This window comes from Anser anser (assembly GCF_964211835.1).
Source record: "Anser anser genome assembly, chromosome: 2".
Classification (NCBI taxonomy): domain Eukaryota; kingdom Metazoa; phylum Chordata; class Aves; order Anseriformes; family Anatidae; genus Anser; species Anser anser.
In genome coordinates this window covers 116,857,157-116,870,875 of record NC_139721.1, presented here as the reverse complement: position 1 = coordinate 116,870,875, position 13,719 = coordinate 116,857,157, and the positions used below count along the sequence as shown (strand labels likewise).

The window sequence follows — 13,719 nt, the reverse complement described above, 5'->3', positions numbered from 1 at the left end:
TATATCCTCAGCACCTCTAGTTTTGAATCATCTCTTCAGTGCCTTTGTAAAAAAAGAAAAAAAAAAGCAACACATCAATATTCTGAAGCCTGATAAGTAATATTTAGAGGACTGAACTGAAATAATTGCGACAAGCATTCAAGCATTGAAAATTTTATATTCTAGTGTGTACTTTTCAGTGGTATATTATAAGTTCTTCAGCAGAATACCTAAGAAGCTGCAGTCTTACTCAATGAATAGTACTCTAAAAATGTTTTGATATTTTTTTTTAAGGCTTAAGGTTTTTTCTTCTCTCTCTGAAAACTTTTAAAGCTTTGATAATTTTTTGTTTTAAGATTTTGTATTTTTAATCATAGAATCATTAAGGTTGGAAAAGACCTTCATGATCATCATGTCCAACCATCACCCTACTACCAATATATTGCTGATTTTCCATCTTTAAGACATTAGTTGCTAATTAAATGTTTAGAGAGCTGGTATTTTTCTGAAACTTCTGGTATGCTCATGAAACTGACACAAGAACAACTCTCCCCTACTGACAGCAAACTTTCTTGATTAATGGGCATCAAAACCAAATCTGTGAGCACTTTCCTCAAGCCATGCAACATGTAAGCATGTCCTATGCGTGAATGAATTTGGCATTTGTATCTGATGATCTTTGGATTCTTCTGTCCTTCCCTTTTCTTTACAAATTCTGGAGTGATGTAAGGTGATTGTGAGAGACAGAAAGGTATAGAAGAACTCCAGATACGAGGTGTAAGGTTTTTGAAGTTTGCAAACTTAATGCTAGACTTCCAGGACCATGTACAGGGATTTAAGTAAGAATTGCTCAGTCTGAAAGCTGCTCAGTATTTATAGATTCTGTGTTTGTCAGTGAAGTAGGTGAATGTTCAATATGCCTGAAAACCAGACTACTTCAATGAAATATTATAAGCATGGATTTGGGGACCCATTGCTAAGTATAAGCTTAAATACAAAGGGTGGTAGTAACAGAAGGCTCCATTGCCTGCTGTTATCATAGCACGGCTGAACTCCCCATCAAAATTAGTCCTGTGAACATAAAATGGGAAGCATTATTTTTCAAACTTTCTAAATGGATCAGGCCAATATTGTAATCCTGAAAGACTGAAGGTCTAATATTTTCCTTTTTCTTCGCAGTATTTTATCGTTACTTTTATCCTATCTTTGTGAGGTCTTTCCTTCTCTCACACTACCTGTGCTTCTTAGAACATGAATAATTTCATGACTTTATAAAGACCTAGAGATGAATTAAATTTGAGATGAAAGGAAAAGAGATTAATAGTGAATGGGAAAAAGCTTTCTGCTTTAAAAAAAGTGACTCTAATACTATGCATTCACTGCCAGTGCTTTTTTGAGAAGTATTTATGATCACAGATGTTTATAAGCCAAGACATTTCTGTTAAAAAAATGTGTTTAAGGGGTAGTTCTATTTATGTAGGGAACACATCCATTACAACTCATCTCCGGGTTTTACTTTTAGAACACTGCCACAATATTTTAGTATAATTTATTAAAAACTTAATAGGCTGTTAGCTCTCAAGTTGTAAATGAAGCATGTAGGAGGAAAGGAATTACTACTGTACAGCTCCTGCAACAGGGAATAATTACAGTCCTTCTAGGATAAGAAGGGGGTGGAAAAATACTGTGTAGTAAGTTCTGTATATTTTGTCCTCCCAGTGACATACTGATTCAGCTTTAAAAACTGCATATTTATAAGCTCCTGGTGAACATTTGTTTCCTACCATGAGACTGATCTGTAGAGAGAGTGAATGGTTATGGTTGTGTAGGGCCATCCAGACCTCTTCAGCTCATCTGGGACACTTCATGGTTGTAGGTCTGACAGTTGGCAATTGCATCTCTTGTGCATTGCCCAAGAGAGCAGATCTTAGGGGCTTGTTTTCAAAAGAACTCTGAAAATTTTGGTATTAATTTAGTTCGCTGGCTCAGGTTCTGTAAGTGTTTGTATTGCACCTACTATTCCTAGCTGAAAATGGGAATGTTTTTGTCTGTGAGCTGTGTTTATAAGTTGTGTCTGTCCCAGGAAGCTTGAAGTCAAGCTGGCCAATGATAGGAGAGAGAGAGAAGAGCTGGAGAAGTGACCTGGCTTGTCAGAAAAATGTGCTAGCTTGATGGCAGGCTTGGGAAGAGAGAACAGACTTCCTCTGGCTCCTCCATAAATGTTTTATTCACACTGGATCAGTATGGCTTGTATACTTCATCCAGACCCCCCTTCAGGCTGATGGAGATCTATCAGGCTTCAATTCTCAGGGTGCTGAGTACTTCATGGATTAAGATGTTTTTCTCTAGAATTCATGTACACAGCCTCATTCATCCTACCTTATACCCTACATCCATTTCATAAAGACAAATTTTACTTTGTATATAAAATAGTTCAATTTGGATTCTGTATGCATTGAAAATTGTCATTTATTTTGGTTCAGAACTCCCTTTTTATTTTTTGTTACTTACAAGAATTAATAATGTCTTGTGCTTTTATAAATCCCATGATGATTTTGAAAATCTCTTATAACTATAGTTATAACATCAAAATGAATTTTGTTCCAGTGAGGAAGAAAATCCAATTCTTTTCATTTGTTCTGTATAATTACTTATGAATTATAGTGCCTCAAAGGAGTGACACTTTTTGGCTTTTCTACCAGAGACAAGCCATAACCTGTCTTTAAATTACAGATCTCTGAGGAGGCTGAACCTTCGCCTTCTTCAGAAAACATCTTTTAACCTGTGAATAACTAATGATGGCTGGTTAAAAAGAAACTACTAAATTGTCTTAAAATGGTTAACACCAGGTATGTAAAACACAGACAGACGAGTGATTTCTCTGAAATATGGCTTTCATATCTGGTCTACATGAATCCTAGGGTAATGTTTTCTCAGAAGTTGATATTTCCTACTGAATTGCACTAAGCAACTATAGAAGAAAAAGCTTTTACAGAACAAAATTATTTTGAAAGTTGCAAGAGCTGATGGACGTTCTGCCAAACAAATCCCCTCCGTGTGGAGCATAGGGGTGCTTTTTAACTTCAGACTAATACCTTATTCTGTACAGCCCAGCTGGAAGAGCAAACTGGTGCTCCTTTTCTCTTTGAATCTGGACCAGGGCTTCATTTCTGTCAAAAAGAAACCTGTGCTTCTTGAGCAGTTACTCCATTTCCACCATGGACTCTGCATCAAGTCCATGTCTTTTGGAAAGTCTATTGGAAAAGGATATAAAGCTATTATCCACCTCCAGTAATATTCCTGCTACTACCAACTACAGTGCTAGTAAAGGTACAGTAACTGCATAAAACCTGGAAAAAGAGTATTTTTGAAGGGCTAGCAGCAAGCAACACTTGCTCAAGGGGGATATGCTTGATCCCACTGATTGCTAGAAAGCATTACATATTGCAAAGCTGAACTGCACATTTACAGCTGGGATTTTCACATTCCTTGCAAGCTGGGCGCTTAGTGTAGGTGAAACATTTATTTTACAGATTCAAACCCTTTGTGGCCAAGTACTGGGGCATTGATGCTCTCTCGTACTCTGTAACTCTAAAAGCTGTTGACTATGTTACTGAGTCTATAAGCTGGCAATTGGTTTACTTTGTATGAGTGCTATAAGCTGGGTATCCACCAGCTGGCAGACAGAACTGGGGAGGCTGATCTGAGAAATTGTCCTTATATTTGCTCATCCTACAGGAGGCCAGGAATCTTACACTTCCTAGCCAGTAGTGAGATACTCCATTATTACAGCTCAGTTAGTGCTTTGGGCCCAATTATTTCGTATGTTACTGTGATTCAAAAACTTAACCAACTTCAGATGTTGCCGGTTGCTGGTGTGTGACATGGACTCAGCAAGCCATTTTGTTATTAAGCATGAGGCAATTCAAAAATTTAAATACTGGGCAAAAGAAGAAAAGAGAATGGAAAGCCACAAAGAGCGCAGCAGTTGGTGCTCTTCCACTGGCAAAGAAAAAGTCTCATCGACTATTCAGCAGTCTCAATGTTGGTAATATTTTACCAGCAGCAACTCTTTCTTGGAAAAGAAGACTGAGAAGTTTGGGAAGCCTTTGGGGTGAGCTGTGGAGTGCCCAGGCTGCCGGGGTGACCTTCCAGGTGTCCCACTCCTAGGGCACACTCGGAATTTCCACTGAAGCACCGGAGGATGTGAAAAGTAAGACAGACTATGCTGGAAGAAGACAGATGCAGCAGGTTAGTGTTTGCTGCTAATGACCATAGAGCAACCGAAAACCCAGGGCAGGAAGGTGCGGCAGAAAGGCGGTGTTTCCACCCTACAGTGCATACAGGACCTCACAGACCAGCCATGGCCATGGTTGCTGAGGAAAGGGGAGCGAAGGCTCTGGGCTGTCAGACAGCAGGAGCTCCTGAGGGGAGCCCCGGGTTTGCCCCATGCCAGCACCCCGGGCGGCTCCTCACCGGCGAGGTGCGCCCACCCCAAGGCCCACCGGCCCCCTCAGCCCCCCAGCGCTGCCCTGAGGGATCAATAGACGATTTTTAACACCCCGCTGCCTTGCGGCGGGAGGCACGGCGCTGACCAAGCGCCTGCCGCGGCCTCCTGTGGGCGCCTTGTGGCCCTGCGGCCATCGCCCCCCTCACGGCCGCGGCTCCTCGCCGCCCCCCCCCTCCCCGTGCCCGGGAGCCCCGCCTAAGGCGGCGGGGCCGGGGGGCCGTGCCGGTGCCCGGGCCAGGCGAAGGAGGGAAAGGGGCTGGGGCTCTGCTCCCCCCCCTTATTTTTTCTCTCATTTTTTTTTCCCTTTTCCCTCCGTTCCGTGTGAATACGCGGTTGGGGAGGCAGGCGCGCACCGCGAACAGCGCGGGGCTCGCTTCCACTCGCTCCGCCTGGGCGGGGAAGCCGCTCGGAGGGGGGACATGAATATCTGCCGCTGCCTGCGACGCCTCGCATCCCTAGCAGGAGGCAGGACCTTGTGAAGCAGCAGCTACCCGGTGAGTACATGGCTGCTGAGGCACCCACCGGCTGCTCCTTGTCGCAGGGAGCCGTGGGGCTGGGGCTGGCAGCCCGCTCCTCACGGTGACAGAGCTCTGCAGGGAAGACGGCGGCCCTTTTTTAGCAGCTCTGGGAGCATAGCCCTAAAGAAAGCCTGTTTGTAGCTCTTAAAAAGGCAGTACCTTTTATCTGGGCGGTTTGCAAGCGAGAGCCTTCGTGTATTTCTTTTAAATCGTAGGAGGGGCCAAGGGACTGTTTCAGGAAAATATTTTAAAGCTTACAGTGAATAAAGGGGTGATAGGAGAAGTAAGACAGCCCTGGGTTAGGAATTAAGGACTGAACTGACTTCTGCAGGAAGAAATGGGAAGGGAATTGAACTGTGCTGTGAATAAATGGCCGTGCTTGTGCGGCAGAGCTACGAGATGTTTGATCTAGCAGAGAAAATCTACCGGTCCTAACTACCCACAGCACTCGGCTCCGCGGAGGGAGTGCTTCGTGTGGGGGGGCATCTGCGGAGAAGGACACCGATTACAGCGAACAGGACCAATCCCTCTTTCTCCTATTGATAATTTCATGTTTAAAAACGACCCTTTTACTGCTTCAGGCGCTAAAGCAGTGATGGGAACGCGCTTGCGATGAGCGATTCGGTCATTTTACAGACACTTGTTTGCAGGGTGGGCATGGGAGAAGGGTGGGTTTAAGGAGTGCAGTTCAGGAAACAGATTTTAAAAAGCTGTAATATCTCCTGGTGTTTTGCAGCAGTACTTCTGGAAAGCAGGTGTAACTGTTCAAATCTATATAAAGTTCCCACTCCTACATTTGCAGTGTGACTTAACCAAATCAATTGCAGGAACAGCTAGCAGTATGGTAACAGCAGTACTACCTGTATCTGAAAGCAATCTAGCAACTTTACTTAAATACTGTATTAATCAGAACTAAATCTGGGCATGCAAGCCCTTAGGTGTTGCCTACTTTGCTGTTGTCCCAGTGTGACCTATTCTTACCTGCTTTCTGTAGCGGATTTATTGTAGGTCCTAACCATAAAGTAACCTGTGCAGATGCAAGGAAATAATTACAGTAAAATTTAATAGCAGCTGTTCTGATTGTGATGAATCATGCTAATCAGCTGTGTGAACACCAGCTATTCCTTTTAAAGATATTTGTCATTTCTAAGGATTTGAAAACAGCAAAACAGCAGAAATACCTTTAATCCTATTAAGAGTGATGGAATTTACTCGACCCTTTAAACTGATGTTTGCTAAATTAATGCCAGATATGGAATAGATTGAACTTTAGTCTTTCCACCGGAGAGATCAAAAAAAAAAAAAAAGGAAGGCAATTACAAGTGTTACAATGGGAGAGAGGCAATTATGCAATTGTATACGGGATCTGCAGTTAGAATAGCATAATGCAGAATAAAATAAAACTCAAGCTTATTATTGAAAAGGCCTTTTATTTCTGCTAATAAAACTGACAAGCCAATATTATGCTAAAATAGCTGCAATAATGTGCATACATTAAAGATGTTTTATGTATTGACACAGCCTGCCTTGAAAAGTTTGAAAACACTGGGCAATCTTTCCTCTCCTGGCAACAGGAGGCAATATTGCTAAGTGCCTCTGCTGTAGCGTCTGCTCTGGTGCTGCCTTCCCTTGGAGGTTTTGCCAGGGCTGAATTTTGCCGTAACAGATAAGCTGAATCAGCAGGCATCATGTTCTTTACAGGCTGCAGCTGCCCATGGCAAGAGTTCAGCTAAGCCAAATCCCTTGGTGGTGTGCAACGTACCTCAGTTCCATCAATAAAACCCAACAAACTCAATCTCCAAACTAGCTCATTGCAGGTAAACAAATTCTTCTGTGAGGATAAACCTAGACCAGAGTATTTGACCGTGCTATAAATGGGATTAATCAGTTACCAGATAAGCAGAGGCAATTAATGTATAAATAAATTCTAGTGTAGATACTTGCAACTGATTTATTCTGGTCAGAATTTATGGATCTGTGTAAAAATTATTTCACTTAATTGTTTCATGACATCCTTGTTTGTGTAATATGTGAGCTGCTATGTCTGGCCACACTTACTAAATAATTAAATGAATTAATAAACAAGAAATTTATGAATAGTGTAGTGTTTGCCTTCAAAGCTCATCCTGTGATGGAGCACAATTCAAGACAATATGGTGTCTGCAACAGATCTCTGTTGAGTGGTAAGGTGCGAATTTGACTGTAAAACTTAAGTTAGTGTAATTGGCACAAATTAAAGGGAACAGAAACCTATTTTTTCATTCCCTGAATTATTTTATAGGAAATCATGAGACAACACAGTTAGTGTGGGCTGACAGTATATAATTCAGCTGGAGGCATATGCTGGCCACACTAAATATACAAAATAAATAAATAAACCAGTTAAGTTTTTGACTTAAAATTCACAAAAAGAAAGCTTCACGGTTCTATCTCCTGACTGAAAACTAAGGTATTCCTCACCCTTAATAGGTTAGAGGTGAAACCAGATTGTAATTTTGGACCCACTTTGTACCCTGTTGTAAATAAAGCTCTTCCAGTTTGAGTTTATGAGATACTAGAACTCAGGAGGTTGAGGTTAGAGGTGTTACCTGTAGATAATTAGTGACATAATGTTAGGGATATGATACTCCCCAATGGTGATGGGAAGCTCTGATCCCCCTCTTGCTTCTGGCTGACGGAGGAACTGGACTGTGCAGCACACTTGGCCACCTTTTCGGTACGAGTGTGATGCATCTCTGCCTGCTGGGTGTTCCTTGCTACTGGCTGGCTGTTTGTGTAATCTACAGTGGAAGCACCCGTGGCCTTTGGTTTGCTGATGGCATTGACTGAAAGAAGTGTATGAGCTGGCACACTTACCAGTTTTCCTTTGCACAGCTCTCTTTAGCACTGGGTAAGGATCCAGTTTGTCTTTCAGCATGGGGGATGAGATTCTCCATGCTCTCTCATCACTTCAGCATCAGAAGGCAGGTTTTGTCCAGTGTGCTGCGAAAGAGAGGAAAAGATTTGCTCAAACTGCATTGGCAGTCTTTGTTTGGGAGCATGATATAAAGGAAGAGGCATAACGTCATGTCACAGGTGGGCAATGTATTGAATGCTGCATGCAGAAGTACTGAGCTTGCTGTGAGCAGCAGTGACTGCCAGGGCCTTTTCTCACAAGAGAAGCACAAGAGGAGTTGTATGATCATTAGAGTAAGGAACATCTCCAACATCCAGTTTGATTTTGAAATTCCTTGTTTTGTCAATCCATTCCATCCATAGAGTGGAGACCTCAGATGAAATTCTTGTCCCACTGAGTAAACACAAAGTGAGGAAGAAAAGAAAAAAGTGGGAGAGAAGGTGAGAAGTGCACAGAGGAATGGAGGCTGTTGGAGCCAGTGTGCTAGTTGCTGCAGCCTGGTTTAGCTCAGCCTCTTTACAATGCTTTGGGGGACAACCACAGGCTTGGCTGTAAATCTGCAGGTGCTCCTGTGCATGGTAATGTTGACAGGATTTAGTTTATCCTGGAACTATAAACAGTGACATTAATATCAATCAGAAAGGACACGAGTTTTATTCTCAGGTGGGTACATACGTTTTTAGGGCACTCAAAATGCATTCCTTTTCAACAGAATTTGTATCAGCATAATTATTGCAGTTTTGGTATGACTTTAATTAAGAAGTTTGGCTGAGCAGCTCATGTTGCAGCATTAAGCTCTATCTACTAAGGGAGACTTTACCAGGAGTGGCCTTCAAGTGAAGCATCACAATGCTTCAGAGAAGCAGGTGGAGTTTTATGACAAGCCACTAGTACGATATGTTAGTTGTGGAAGACATGGGAGAATTGGTGGTGAAAGAAGCCTTAAAGGATCACTGGCATTCAGATTGTAATCCAGAGGTAGTCCTCTAAGCAGGACTACATGTAGGTGGCCTTTATGATGGTTCTAAAATGGGAGTTATGCGGTAAAATTGATTGAGGGATTTAATAATGCACGTACACATTCACATTTTTGCATATAGTTCTTTCAAAACTGGAAATGCATAGCTATTTTTGGAGTTCCTCCTATCTGAGAAATACTTGCAGCTTTGTCCCTGTCATCACTGGGCCAGATCAACATCCAGTGTAAACAGGTTAATCAAAATCAGTGGAGTGGTACCTGCGTGGCCTTCATGTGCCTTGCCTGTTGACTTTCTACTTTCTGGAAGAAAAAACACACTCGAGACACATAAAATAGAGGGATTTTGCTTGATCAGTGGTGTTCCTATTCAGAGACTTTGGAAGGGTGATACATACTATCTGTGTCAAGCTGCTAAAGCAATGTTTTTTAGCATGTTCTACAGTAACTTCAGATTAGAGTGGTGCAGGTAGAGTACTTGTGTACACAAAGCACACAGAAAAATGGAGATGTGCTTTTCACACGGTAAGATTTTTGGGGGGTAGATCTAACATCTGCAAGTAGAGCCAAGAGCAATGCAGTCATTTTTACATATTGTTAATACTCCTCTGCTCAGTGCTTTTTGTTGTTGTTTTTGTTGTTGTTGTACCTATGTAGATTAATAGCGTAACTGAAATCAGGACAGAAGCTAATCAGGATACATGTTTTCTCTAACAGTTCCCTTTGCTTTAGTTTCTGAGTAAATAGCTTAAGGCACATCATGTAACAAGACACTTGAAGACACTCCAGGCATTTTGTTAGTTAACCTGGACATTACTTCATGTAATGCCTATCATTATGTGGGACAAACACTGCAAAATAATAACACAGTGTTGTGTACAAAGGACTGGAAATAAAATACATCCAAGGTTTGAATACAAATAATATTGTAGCATTCAGTATGTAATGGTAAACTAAGGAGATCTCCTGTTAATTTCTGTGTTTTCATCAGCCTTTGAGCAGAGCTTGTGCATTATGAGGATAATTAATCTTACTGAGTAACCAAGAAAAAAAAATTCTAGATGTCTTTTCACAAACTCTTAATCATGCCTGCTGCTGTTGGCTCATTCTTCTTTGTTCTCCAAATCTATTCCTGCAGTCACATAATTGATATGTTTGCATACACTGAGTCCTTGTCCTATAGGAATTTGGCACATGACAACCAATTTATTTTTTTAAAAAAATTAATCAGTTCTTTAGTAGTGTTGTGGCAGTGGTATGCCTTCAGAGTTCTCTTTACCTGCATACAGGTAAAGTTTATGTCCCTTTTCTTATTCTACTGCCTCCTCCTGAGAAGCCAAACAATCAGGTCCACGGTTCAAGCATACGTGACTTCCTGACAGGTCCTGCCAGTGCCTAGGCAGAGAACCTGTTGCTTGGTTTTCAGAGCTCCTTTTGATTTGGATGCCCAAATTTCAATACAAGCAGCGCAGTTACGTGTGCATTCGAGGAATCTCACTGTGTTTCCCTTAGTAGTTCTACCAAAAAAAAAATAAAAATCCCTCTGCTGCTGAAAAAATTTGAGCAGTGTTCAAAATCAATGTTTTGAAGGAGTTTTTTCTTTTGTTATCTTAATTGCTGAGCATAGATCTTGGCCACTCCGTCAACCTCCAGTTTCTCAAATTAGTAGCATTCCTACTCCTGAGCCAGTATTTAAATTTAACTTAGCCTCTTTCCACAAGAACCAACCTTTAAAAGATAAATTCGGAAATAAATTGACAATTCAAAGTCTTGAGTGCTTGAAATTAATAAGGTAGGAGCATATTCTCAAATATATGATATGCACATATGGCAAATGACTTTCTGAAGAGTCAGCAAAGGAATCCTACAGAATAAAGTATTTCAGTATCCACCAAAAATAATCAGTGACATACTGAAACACTGTGGTCTGTAAGTCATTGCACTGAAAGCTCTTGAGAGCAATAAGAGCCACATGGCACAGTGCCATATGTATTAAAATTGAGTGCCTTGTAGAATGAGGTGGATAAACATCTTGGAATAACATACCCACTTTTGTAAATTTACAGGTTGCACCAGTTGGCAAATTAAAAATAAGAAAACAAGAAGCTCAAAGAGTTACTGTTACCAGAAAGGTCAGAATCAATGGACTGTATGGATATTGATATGTTTGAAGACATCAGCACTTCCCATTACAAGGTAAAGTACAAAAGTGTTTTTTCTGCCAGCTTGTTTCTCTTCAGTGCAGTGCAGCTATCTCTTTTGTGGCATTGCACGAGGTGGCAATTGAGGTGGTCTCTGAAGCTTGTTCAGTCTAGTGGCTCACTGCTAATAACAGTGGTCTACAATAAATGTGTAACTGGACAATATTCAGACCAGAAAAGGCCTAAGTTTTCAAAGTTAGTGACAAATGGGTTTCTCAGAGCCTGTAAAATAACATATAAAGTATTTGCTTAGGTAGATCTACAGGTTGTATTTTTAGGATGTACCAATAGGAGCCCTTCCCTCTCCTCACCTTTTTTACATGTGGTATATCATCCGCTTATGTGCTTGTTAATTGCCCAGTGATGTAGACTGAAGTATACTTGAAACCTGTGTCTCTTAGTGCTGCATCTTAATCAGGAGAAAATGTATCTAAACTAAATGTTGTTAGAGACACAAATTATGCCATTTTCTTCATACAGTCTTCATATTCTTTCACTTCTAGGATTGCTGTATGATTTGTTTACAAGAACTGGTACATTTCTTCTATATAATTCAATAAAAATGTTAATGATGCATTGTTTTAAGCTGGTAGTGGTGGAGAACTTCATACATTTTCTTGTTATCTTTTGCCTAATGCCTGGAAATACTGCCACTTATTCTGAATGCTTCCTTTATTGAGTTATTTTCAGGAAACATACATACAAAACAGATTTAAAAAAAAAAATGAACTGGTAGAAAGATGTGAAACAAGCTAATATTTTAAAATAAAATTTCTCCTTATTTTGGAGTGGGTGTAGTTCTGCATGGCTGGGGGACGGCTGATTTGAGACTTCATATTCCAAAAATTCTGATCAACACAGGATTGTTACAGAGCAAATACAAAACTGCAACACCAGCTCTGTGTTACTTAAGAACTCAAATTAGGCAGCTGTGCAGTTGCAAAAAAGGGGGCAGTTACAACTGTTCTTAGCTGGTGCCTGCTGTAATCCAGGGAGGACTTTCAGCAGAAGTCTGTGTGACACTCCATTCTCACCAGCTTGTGTTAAATGATGAAGGAACAATCTCTGCAGGGGGATGCATTGCCGTTGCTTCTACTTTGTACAGAAATACTGATCAGTGTTATCTGTGTTTTTCACAAGCGTGACATACAGTCCCCTCTTTCTTCTTTTGTGGAAGACCTAAGTTTTAAAGAGTTCCTCTTAAGGTAGAGAAGGAAGCAAGCTATGGCATGACATCCTATGAAGTAGGAAATGCTCCCTTGTACACTGAAAGAACAGGAATGGAATGTGTGAAGTATTTAGAAAATGCACAGATAAGCATCAGCAAATAAAATGTGCAAGGAAAAAACACATTGAAGCTCTTGAGTGCTTGGGACATTCCAGTAACTTTCCACAATTGTTGCTATGGAATGTACATAGAAAGACCATAAAAACCTGCAAGAGCTGGTCTAGATGACAGACACTTCTCTGAAGTTTCATTTCCCCTCCCATATGCTCGGGTGATGCCTTGTGTCCATGCATGGGTGCTGTGATGGAATCTGTATCACTACCTACCTACTATTGTTTGGTTCAACAGGTATGAGTACTGCTCTGGCCTATGCTTTCTCATTCTGTACACCTCTACGCTTACATTTAGTGAAATCCCCAGCTTTAGTGCCAATCCCTAATATAATGGGGGCTGAGAGGTTAGAGCAAAAGCTTTGATTCTGCTTATGAAAAATGAGGATACCATTTTGTGTTCTCTGGCACAGGAAGGAGCCCAGCGTTGGATAGGGTCTTGGGCTGTTGTGTGACAAGTAATCCTTCCAAATAAGACTTGCATTCCTGCAGCAGCCATTCTGGGAATGGAGAATGAATACATAGAGGGAAATTCAGCTTACACAGACATAGCTCAGGTTCAGTCATTCAGAACACAAGTCAATCACGGACAGAGTTGCACATGAATTGACTCCTTTCTGAGAAGATCTGGTACTAGGGGCTAAGAAAAATGTACAGGGTCAGAATGTCTACACTGTCTTACTTAACTGGATTTATTGGCACTTATGCACAGCAAAAATGTTGTTACAGCCCCAGAGTTGCTTTGTTAGTTTTCATTTGCCAAAGGCTGTCATCCCCGCAGTAGTTGTGGTGTGGAACATGAGCCAGCAACCCAGCTACTTCTGTGTACTGTCTGTGTCTTCATTTAAAACTTCATTGCTCTTTAGTGCTGTTTACTCTCTGCTTTAAAACAACAGAGATAGCAGAGTTACCATAGTAAACTGTTTGGATCGTAGGCTGTGGGATGGAATAGATAGCTGGAGGTAATAATGCCATAAATGTAAGCTAGACCTTGAATCACCAAACTTTCATATTGCCATTTATTTGTGGGCATTACTCTTTGTAGCCTTTTAGGTGTTTTCATCCTTTTTTTTTTTTAATAAGAAATGTCTGAACCATAAAATAAAGCCGAAGAAGTAAAGGAATAGACTTCCTTCTAGTTTAGACTCAACACAGGTATATCAATAATAACACAAGTTATGCAGGTTTCAGTTAATTTGTTAACTGACTTATGGGAAAAACTTATGGAAAATAATACTAGAAGAGCTCAAAACTGAATAAGAATTTCCTTCAACTCATCAAAATGTATTGTAGCTCTTGTT

At 40.9% G+C, this 13,719-nt stretch overlaps 1 protein-coding gene across 8 annotated transcripts in view; it reads left to right on the top strand.

Moving 5' to 3' along the window:
• TMEM108 (transmembrane protein 108) overlaps positions 1-13,719 on the top strand; it is a 274,766-nt gene that overhangs the window by 115,675 nt on the left and 145,372 nt on the right. For 2 of the 8 annotated variants that reach the window (XM_083825036.1, XM_083825037.1), the window contains exons 1-2: positions 4,119-4,983; positions 10,946-11,075. The exons of 1 other annotated variant lie outside the window; for it this stretch is intronic. The gene's annotated coding sequence lies outside the window, so the exon portion shown is untranslated. Of the gene's footprint in view, positions 1-4,118; positions 4,984-5,020; positions 5,632-6,708; positions 6,825-10,945; positions 11,076-11,974; positions 12,657-13,719 lie in introns of those variants that run through there. 5 more of the 8 variants (XM_083825038.1, XM_083825039.1, XM_083825034.1 and 2 more) reach the window with 5 other exon arrangements.